The sequence below is a fragment of the Mirounga leonina genome, unplaced genomic scaffold, assembly GCF_011800145.1.
Source record: "Mirounga leonina isolate KUSES-001 unplaced genomic scaffold, KU_Mleo_1.0 Mir_150, whole genome shotgun sequence".
NCBI classification, from domain to species: domain Eukaryota; kingdom Metazoa; phylum Chordata; class Mammalia; order Carnivora; family Phocidae; genus Mirounga; species Mirounga leonina.
Genome location: NW_023270374.1, coordinates 24,408,580 through 24,418,402, shown reverse-complemented (window position 1 = coordinate 24,418,402; position 9,823 = coordinate 24,408,580). Strand labels below are relative to the sequence as shown.

General features: G+C 49.8%; 1 non-coding gene across 1 annotated transcript; it reads right to left on the bottom strand.

The window, feature by feature from the left end:
- Positions 1–343: 343 nt before the first annotated feature.
- Positions 344–450, bottom strand: LOC118011619. The gene has a single exon (XR_004679501.1). It is a non-coding gene; the product is annotated as a U6 spliceosomal RNA (small nuclear RNA).
- Between the last annotated feature and the right edge of the window lie 9,373 nt (positions 451–9,823).

Sequence of the window (9,823 nt, the reverse complement as noted above, 5' to 3'; positions counted from 1 at the left end):
TGGGTCAGGAATTCAGGAAGGGCTGGGCTGGGCTGCTCTTCTCTGAACTGTGTGGGGTCTGCTGAGACAGCACGGGGTGGAGGTTCCCTTCCAAGATGGCTGGCTTCTTCACTCATGTCTGCGGCCTTGATGGACTTGCTCTTTCTCTCTCTGTCTCTGTCTCTGTCTCCCTCTCATGGTGTCTCATCCTAGAGGACACCGCTCCGTAGCTAGCTAGACTTCCTCACAGCATGGCAGTCCCAGGGTGGTTGGATTTCCTTCATGGCAGCTGGCTTCTCTCCAAGTGATCATTCCAAGAAAGAGGAAGTAGAAGCTGCTAGTCTTTTTTTTTTTTTTTTTTTTTTTTAATATGGAACACTTCACGAATTTGCATGTCATCCTTGCGCAAGGGCCATGCTAATCTTCTCTGGATTGTTCCTATTTTAGCATATGTGCTGCTGAAGTGAGCACAGAAGCTGCTAGTCTTTTGAGATCTGGGCCTAGAATCTGTCACAGCATCGTTTCTGCCATAGTATTGGTCAAAGCAGTCACAGGGCAGCCCAGATTCAGAGAGGAGGTGCACAGACTTCACCTGTTGCTGGGAAGACATTCAGAGAATCGGTGGTCATCTTTTAGACACTGCCATGTATATTTAACGTGACAGCTTGCTCTCCAGATGGCTGCCCCTGTCCCCACTTCTGCAGCACTACCTCCACGCCCCCACTCACACTTGGCTCCATGAAACCTGTTCAGTTCCCTCTTTGCACGGCAAGAAGCATCCCTGTATCTGGGTCATCTCACCCAAGTGCAAATATAACTGGAGGATGAAGTCCCAGAGGCCAATATGCTAGGTGAATGGCTATGTACACTTGCAGTTTTGACAGATACTGCCCACTCTTCAATCACCTCTGAGCTCCATCTCTCAGTGACGGATAGGGAGTCTGAGCACCCCTCCCCACCTCTACCCACCCCACGCTGGAACAAGTCACCCTCCCCGGGCTCCCAGCTTTTGCCCTGGACCCCACAGTCCATTCTCCACCTGCCACCGGAGGGGGTCCCCTTAAAACCTAAGTCAGAGCTTGTCCCTCCTCTGCTCAGAAGCCTCCGATCACCTCCCACATGACTCAGAGTAAAACGTTCTTAAGACTGCTCTGAAGCCCTGTGTGTCTGACCCTGTGACCTCTCTCACCTGTTCCTTCTCTCCTCCCCTTCTCTGTCCCACCCGGGGCTCCTGGCAAGAGTTTGAACCTGCCACGCATGCTCCATCTCAGGGCCTTCCATTTAATGTCCCTCCACCTAAAAGGTTCTCCCCCTCTGTGTCCCCATGGCTCATCCTCACTCCATCTGTGCCTCCAACCAAACCTCACCTCTCCCACTCAGGGTCTTCTCACTACCCTGCTTTGCTTTCTTCTGAACATTTCTTCCCCAACATGTGGTCGATCAAGTTGTATATTCGTGTATCGCCCATCTCCTCTCCAGATCGTAAGCACGGGGCAGAGGGATTTGCTTGGATTTGCTCACTGCAAATCCTCCCCACCAGTGCGACACCTTTCATTTAGTCTCTACAAATATAGCTTGAATATTTGTGGAATTCAATCACTGTGCCAATTTGCACCCCCCGCCCCAGCAATGTACAGACCTCAGGAACATAAATTAACCCAAACACACTGCCAGATTCCTATCCTTGAAATTCATGCTTCCCCTGCTCAAGAGCCTTCAAGGACTTCCTATTACCCTGTTTAGCACATCTCACACTGTAATCCAAAACCATTTCATACAGGGCTAAGTGTTTCCCCAGCCTTCTGAAAAGAAGCTCATGCATGAGATTACCCCAATGTTAAGTTTTCCCTTTATCCATTTCTCTAACCTTATTGGCATGGACTCCCACTTACCCCCAAAAAACACTAAAGGATAAAAGGAGATAACTCACAAACAGTGAATTCACTGGCTGGGGCTCCTACTGGTGTAATGAAACAACTAATCCCAGCTCTGGGACAATAAACATGACAATTGATAACTTGAACCAAGTACTTTCTACCAGCTAAGCCTCAGTTTACCTATTGGTGGAATGAAGATAGTAACACTCTTCCATATGATAGGCTTGCTACTTGCTAAGTGCCAGGCACTGGGCACATTTTAATGCACTCAATCCTCATGGCAACTGTAAGAGGCCGGAGCTATTATTATTCTCCTTTCCCAGAAAAGGAAACTGAGGCATAGGACAATTAGCCCGTCTAAGTTTCTGTAACTTGGGAGTGGTGGGGCCCGGATTTGAACTCCCAACACACCCACTCCCAGGCAGGCTTCAAGGCCAGGTATTTACTCTTGTGGTATATTTTAGGGAAGAAGTGTGCTCATGGGTATGGATCGCCAGAGGCAATGGGAGGAGGTGACCTTGTGCGTGGGAGAGAGTCTCTAGGACCAAACTGAAATGTACACAAAAGGCACAGGGCTGAAGTTGTGCTATGTGGAGTCCATGGTCATGGTCCCCTCTGGGACATGAACTGAGGCACCTGGGCTCCCAGATGGCTTCTCAATAACATTTTATTTTCTACCATTATTAGAATAATTATGGTTAATAAAAGCAAACAACCGTTGCATGTTTACTGTGTGCTAAGAATTTCCTTTGCATTTTGAATCTCTCAACAACCCCAGGAAAGTAGTGACTCGCATTCACCCCATTTTGCAGGCGATGAGACTGAGCTTGGTGGCAGAGCTAGGTTTGTTCCTTGTGCCTTTACCCCCTAATGGGTCCATGCAACACCTCCATTTCCCAAGGACTTTCATTCATTATCTCATTCAACTGCACAGTCATGCCTTGAAATCCATCCTCCTATCATTCCCATTTTGCTGACAAGAAAACTGAGGTGCAGTGTGCTGCTCAGGGCTGCACACAGTTCTCTGCAACGAATCTGCCCTGCCTCACCTCCCCCAGCAGCATTCAGGATGTCACAGATGGAAGGTCCCCGATTTATAGCACAGGAAGGAGCAAGTCAAGGCCTCTGGGGCAGTGGGCAGGGTTCTCAGGCAGTTGCCCAGAGATCCTGTTTACTGGCAGGACCGGAGGCACACGGACCCAGGAGGAAAGCCCCCCCTCCCATCCTCAGGGTTCCTAGGGTGGGGGGGGGGGCGGGCAGCAAGCTGTCACTTCCATGGAATGTCCTCCAGCCCTGGTGCACTGGCTCAACCCAACCTCTCCACCCCTGCTCTTTCCTGATCCCCATCTGCCTCCCCACCTGGACAGCCCCACGTCTGGGCTCCTGCAGCTCATTCATTCAGCAAAGCTTCGCTGAATGTCAGGTGCTATTTTAGGCACTGGGGTTACATTTGAGAATATACAGTGATCCCTGCCCTGTGGTGTTGATACTCTGCAGCAGGGAAGAGACAATAAATAATAAATACACTAAGTAAAGTATATAGGGTGTTAGACCGCTATAAGGGCCATGGCAAAATAAACAATAAAGCAAGGCAAGTAGTTTGGGAGTGAGGAGGAGGGCTCATGGGGTTAAACAGGGCAGGCCTCACTGAGAATGTGACTTCCGAGCAGGGACTTGAACAAGATGAGTCAGTGAACCAGGCAATACCTAAAGGAAGAGTGTTCCAGCAGGGGAGTGCCATCCACAGCAAGTGCAAGGGTCCTGAGGCAGAGTGCCTGGTGTATGAAGAGTAGCAAGGAGACCAGTGTGGCTGGAGAGACTTCAGTAAGGGGAGAGGGTGGGAGATAGGACAGAGGGGTAATAGGGTGGCTGAGAGGACAGGTCACATGTGGGTCATCATAAGGATCTGGCTTTTACTCAGCGTGAACTGGGAGCCAAGGGATGGTTTTGTGCAGAAGAGGGACATTGTCTGATCTGTGCATTGCAGGACTTGTCTGGCTGCTGTGTCGAAGACACACTGCAGAGGAACCAGGGAGGGAAATGGAAAGATCAAGGAGCCCTGTGAGGAGATGGTGGCGATAATCCTAGTAAGAAATGCAGGTGACTTGCCCGGGGTGGTAGTAGTGTTCCAGTTAGTACTGCTGTGTAAAAGACGACCTCAGGGCGCCTGGGTGGCTCAGTCGGTTGGGCAGCTGCCTTCGGCTCAGGTCATGATCCTGGAGTCCCGGGATCGAGTCCCGCGTCGGGCTCCCTGCTCAGCACGGAGTCTGCTTCTCCCTCTGACCCTCCCCCCTCTCATGTGCTCTCTCTCTCTCAAATAAATAAATAAAAAATCTTTAAAAAAAAAAAAAAAGACGACCTCAAAACTCAGTGACTTAACACAACAACCATTTCATAATGCTCGTGAATTCGGGCCAAGGGTGGTGGGGATGGCTGGTCTCTGCTCTGTGGTGTCCTGAGCCTCCGCTGGAAGACTCAGAGGCTGGATGTGAATCAACAGCTGAGGGCTGGAATCACCTGAAGACTGCTGGACCAGGACTGCCCAGGACCTCTCTGGGCGGCCTGGGCTTCCTCACAGGACGGTGGTCTCAGAGGGCTTGAACTTCTGTCACAGAAGCTCAGGGCTCCAAGAACAGGTGTTCCAGTGAACAAGGTGAAGCTACACCATCGCATCACCTGTTACGACTCAGCCTCGGAAGTCACACGGAATCACTTCCGCCAACCTCCAGTGGTCAATGCAGGCTCAAGCCCACCCAGACTCAAGTGGAAGGACGGGGCCTCCATCTCTCAGTGCGGCCATGTTCTAAAACTGCTATGAGCACCTAGAATCTTCAAGGCAAGTAGAAAGTTTCCTTTGTTGGCTGATGCAGGAGGCACAGGGAAGAATTAGAAGTGGCTCTGGTCGAAACAAATAATGCAATATATGTTAAAAAAAAAAAAGAAGAAGAAGAAGAAGGTAGTGGGAGGGGAAGAATGAAGTGGGGGAAATCGGAGGGGTAGACGAACCATGAGAGACGATAGACTCTGAAAAACAAGCTGAGGGTTCTAGAGGGGAGGGGGGTGGGAGGATGGGTTAGCCTGGTGGTGGGTATTGAGGAGGGCACATTCTGCATGGAGCACTGGGTGTTGTGCACAAACAATGAATCATGGAACACTTCATCTAAAACTAATGATGTAATGTATGGGGATTAACATAAGAATAAAATTAAAAAAAAAAAAAAAGAAGTGGCTCTGGTCACCCAGGACTCAGCCCAGTAAGCAAGCATATAGGCAGCCAGAGAGGAGCCCCAATCTGGCTTGGCTAGTCAGGGCAGGCTTCCTGGAGGAAGAAACACATGAGCTAAGTCTTAAAGAGTGAGGGATCAACCAAGAGAAACGGGAGAGGGCACCCAAGGCCAAGGAGAATCAGGGTCACTCATATTGGGAGGCAGAAGGATGGACGCTTGAGAGGTGGGTTCTGGCATCAACTGTCTGGGTTTGAATCGGGCCCTGCCCCTTCGAGTGGGCGACATTGGGCTGGCCACCTCACCTCGCTGAGTCTCAGTTTACTGTAAAATCAGAGTGATAATAATTGTACCGCCTTCCGGGGAGGAAATGCATGCAAGGTGCCTGCTAGATAGAAAAAAGCCTCAAACTGTCAGCTCTGACTAGGAAATTACAGGTGGTGTTCATCTCGCTCAGGATCCCTGGGTTCTCAGAGGAGGAAACGGGAAGAGACTTGGCCAACCCCACCAAGTTTAGAAGGGGAGGACCTGAATCATACCCTACTGACCTGCCACGGCCGGACCCCTCCCTGCCTGTGCTCACTCCTCACCCCCCAAGTTCACTTAGGGGAAAGGGTGTCCTTCTTGAAATCCTGTGAGGCCTCTAGAGGGGATCCCCTGACCTAGAGGTGGAGCCTTGAAGATGGAGCAGTCTCTGCCCCTGATAAGGGCTCCCCCACCCCCCATCCCCCCCACCCCCCACCCCCCACCCCCCGCCTGCATTCTCCATGTCCCCGTTCAGCAGGAATTCCTCAGTTCAGCATGGAGTTCCGGCAGATTTTATGGGCCAGCCACAGCAGACAAATGGAGAAGAAAAACATCCCTCTGGAGCTCTGCTCAGCTCTCAAAATCTGATTTCCGCTCAGCCAGAGGAGGCTGGGCTGCTTTAACCCTCTGTGGGAGGGGACCACGGGGTCTGATTCAAGATCTTAGCTCCCTGCTCTGCCTTCCCCCCACACAGGCTTTTTCCTTCCCCATGGCTCGTACTCTGCCCCCCAACCCTGCCTGGGGCTCAGCCTCCCCTCTCCCTTTACAGAACTGCCCCAAAGACCCCAGATCCCAGTTTAGGGTCATCCCCAAAGCGTCCACTTACTGTGAACACACTCTATGCCAGGCGTCTTATAAACAGGGGTTCTGGAGCAGTCTGGAGCAGCGTGGGAAAGGATATGCGTGTGGGACTCAGACAGAAATGGGATCCAGCTTTGTCTAGTTTCTGTGGGGCAAAGTCCCTTAACCTGGCTGGGATTGAGTCTCCACATCTGTAAAATGGGCTTAATAATAGGACCTGTCTCATAAGGATTGTGGTGAGGAGTTAATGAGAAGAGGCATGTCAAGTGTTCAGCATGTAGCCCTCCATAAATAATAGTTGATGTTATTGCTATCACTCCCTCCCTCCATAAACTGGATGGGGTAGGTGTCATCACCCACACTTCACAAATGACAAAAGCAAGGCTCTTGGGATGCCCCTTTATCTGCGCCATGCCTCTCACTTCCTCCAGTTATTAACCAGGATTGCAAGTCCTGAATGTATTAAATAATACTGTCAACCCTTATTATTCAAAGACTCCGTATTAAGCAATCTGCCTACTCGTTGAAGTGTATTTGTAACCCCCAAACAAAGACTCCCCAGTGCTTTCATTCTCACCCTGAGTCTCTGGACACACGTTCCCAGCTGAGGTGGATCCAGCTATCGTTCTGCCTTCTTGTGTCCACTCTCATACTGTAAATGGGTGTCCATTTCTGTGGTCTATTTAGTGCCACACTTTACACATCTGTGTGCTTTTTGTTGGTGATTTCACTGTCTAAAATGGCCCCAAGCATCGTGCTGAAACGCTGCCTAGTTTTCGAAAGCTCAAGAAAGCTGCAATGTGCTTTAGGGTGAAAAGACATGTGTTAGATAAGCTTTGTTCAGGCACGAGTTACACGTTGTCCAGGATTCAGGGTTAACGAATCAACAGTATAGATTAAATAAGGTGTCCTTCAACAGAAACACACATAAACCAGGGGAGGTATTGATCAGTTGATGGGGAAAATATTATGACCTGAGGCTCAAAGGATCCTCACCCTGTATTTGCCCCCTAGGAGCTATCATTCAGTTACCTACTAATTCAGTGTTTGTGGTGACTTTACAGAATATAATTATAGCGAATAATCAAAAATCAACTGTACTTTCAGGCTTTGGGTACTTTCAGGTGTGAAGATATTTGGGAGGCACTGCCGTGACCTACAGTTAGAATTAGTATTGCTGTGGGATAAATTACCCCACAACTTGGTGTCTTAACAACCATTTTCTTATGCTTACAGATTCTGGAATTCAGGATTCATAATAATGGGCACAGCAGGAAAGGCTTATCTCTGCTTCCTGATGTCTGAGGCTTCAACGGGGAGGATTCACCAACTGAGGCTGGCATCATATGAAGGCATCTTTCCTCACATATCTCTCCCCTGGACTGGGAGGAGTGGAAGAATAGTACAACCCATCAGGGGCACCTCTGTGCGGCCCCTCCATGTGGCCTGGGCTTCCTCACAGCATGGTGATCTCAGGGCATTTGAACTTGTCACATGGCAACTCTGAGTTCCAAGCAAGAGGGGGTTCCAGTGAACCAGGCGGAAGCTGCATCCACCTTGTATGACCCAGCTTCAGAAATCCCAGGTCACTTCAAAAGTCACTTCTGCCAAATTCAAATGGTCAAAGCAGCCACAAGCCTGCCCAGACTCAAGGAGAAGAGGACACAGACCCCAGCTCTCGATGGGAAGAGTGGAGGTCATGTTTTTAAACCACTCTAGCTATTAACACAGAATTCAGAAAATTAGAGGCTCGGGTCCAAATCTTGACCCTGCTGCTCTCGTAGTTGGGCCATCTTGGGCAAGTTTCTTAATTCCTTAGAGCCCTAATGTCCCTTCCTGTAACATGCTGCCAATTATAGCCCCCAGCTTGTAGGATGGTGAGGATGAAATGAGACAAGGGGTACGGAGCAGTTTGTTCAGCGCCTGGTACACAGTGCACTGTAGATGGTAGTGTTACGGGGACATTATTCATTATGAGACCTGGATGTGTTGATTATGTATTTGGCTGCATGTAACAGAAACCCAACATATAGGGGCTTCACCAAAGAAGAGGGTTTGTTTGGTTTTTTTTCCTCAATTTCTCAAGAGGTTAGGGACTAGTGTAGCTTCTCAAAGAAATCATCAAGGACTCAGCCACTCTGGATATCCATTCTGCCATCCTTAGCAGGTGACTCTTGTCCTCATGGCACCAAGTTGGCTGCTATACCTCCAGGAGTCGCATCTCCATTCCAGGCAGGAAGAGGCTGACAGTAAACAGCAAACCTTCTCGGGAGACTCTGTAATTTCATTTAAGGCAATAGGCCTTTCCCTAGGGACTTCTCTCTTTATCTCATTGACCAGAATCAGCCTTATGGCTGCCCCAGCTTCAAGGAAGGCTGGGAAGGGAAATATTTATAGCTAGACCCACTGCTCTCCTGGACAAACCAGGGTTCTGTTGATGGAGGGAGGGAAGGGTTGGATATTGTTTAGCAGATAGCAGTGTCTGCATGTCAACCTAGGAGAGCATCCTGCAAATGCACCTGCTGTGCGAGCATCACCATTGACCCCTGAGGATGGACCGAAACACATCTTCATCATGGGATTTCCATTTAAGGTAGCTGAGACCCCCTAGACTTGATCCAGGAAGCCTTGCCTGACTGCCCTAGGTCTCTGATCTTGTTCTTCTCTGAAATCCTATTGTCTGGGCTGAGCTACCAAACTGGAATGGGGGTAATACGATCTGCCAGTGTCAGAGTTCGCTGGGGGCCACTCCCCAACCTGTTCCGCCCCCACTATCTGGCTTGCAGAAGGGAGGAGAATTGCCAAGGGCACAGTCAGCAGCTGCGTTCGGGATGGGGCCCCTGCCCCGGACACCTGACCTTGAGGATCTTCAACAGGCCTCCTTGAATTTTCCAAAGACTGCTTACATGGTGGTTTCTGTCAGCATCATCTTGCTCTTTGACAGCATCTTGGTGACTATCACTGGCACAGGTATGAGGGTGAACCTGAGCTGGTAGGGACCTGGGAAAGCTAAAGGATTCAGCATTTCCTTCAACCTCATGGTCTTTAAGCATCCGGCCAACATTCCTTTGGAGGAATGGAGCTGAAGGAGGGCACCCATGCTGCATCAAGTTCCCTTCAATTGTCGAACAACTCCACTCTGGCCCCAAACTTACATCCCCTACTCAACAAAATCAGAGTCCTCAGCTAGCAGGTCCTTTCTCCCTAGAGCAGAGTTTTGTGAGCATTTGGGCTTAAACTACCCTGAAGTGGGGCTCTTCCCTCCTCATCCTCACCACAAGCAACTTCTCAGAAAATTCTTGTCCACTCCCTAGTTGTGTGACCTTAGGCAAGTTCCTTAACCTCTCTGTTCCTTAGTCAGCTCCACTGTAAAATGGGAATATTCATAGTACTTTGCCCATGAGACTGTTCTGAAGGTTAAATGAGAAAATGTGGGGCACCTGGATGGCTCAGTCAGTTAAACGTCCAACTCTTGATTTTGGCTCAGGTCATGATCTCAGGGTCTTGGGATGGAGCCCCATGTTGGGCTCTGCGCTGGGCGTGGAGTCTGCTTGAGATTCTCTCTCTCCCTCTGCCCCTGCCCCCCCTCCCCCGTGCTCTCTCTCTCTCTTTTCCTCTCTAAAAAAAAATGGAGAG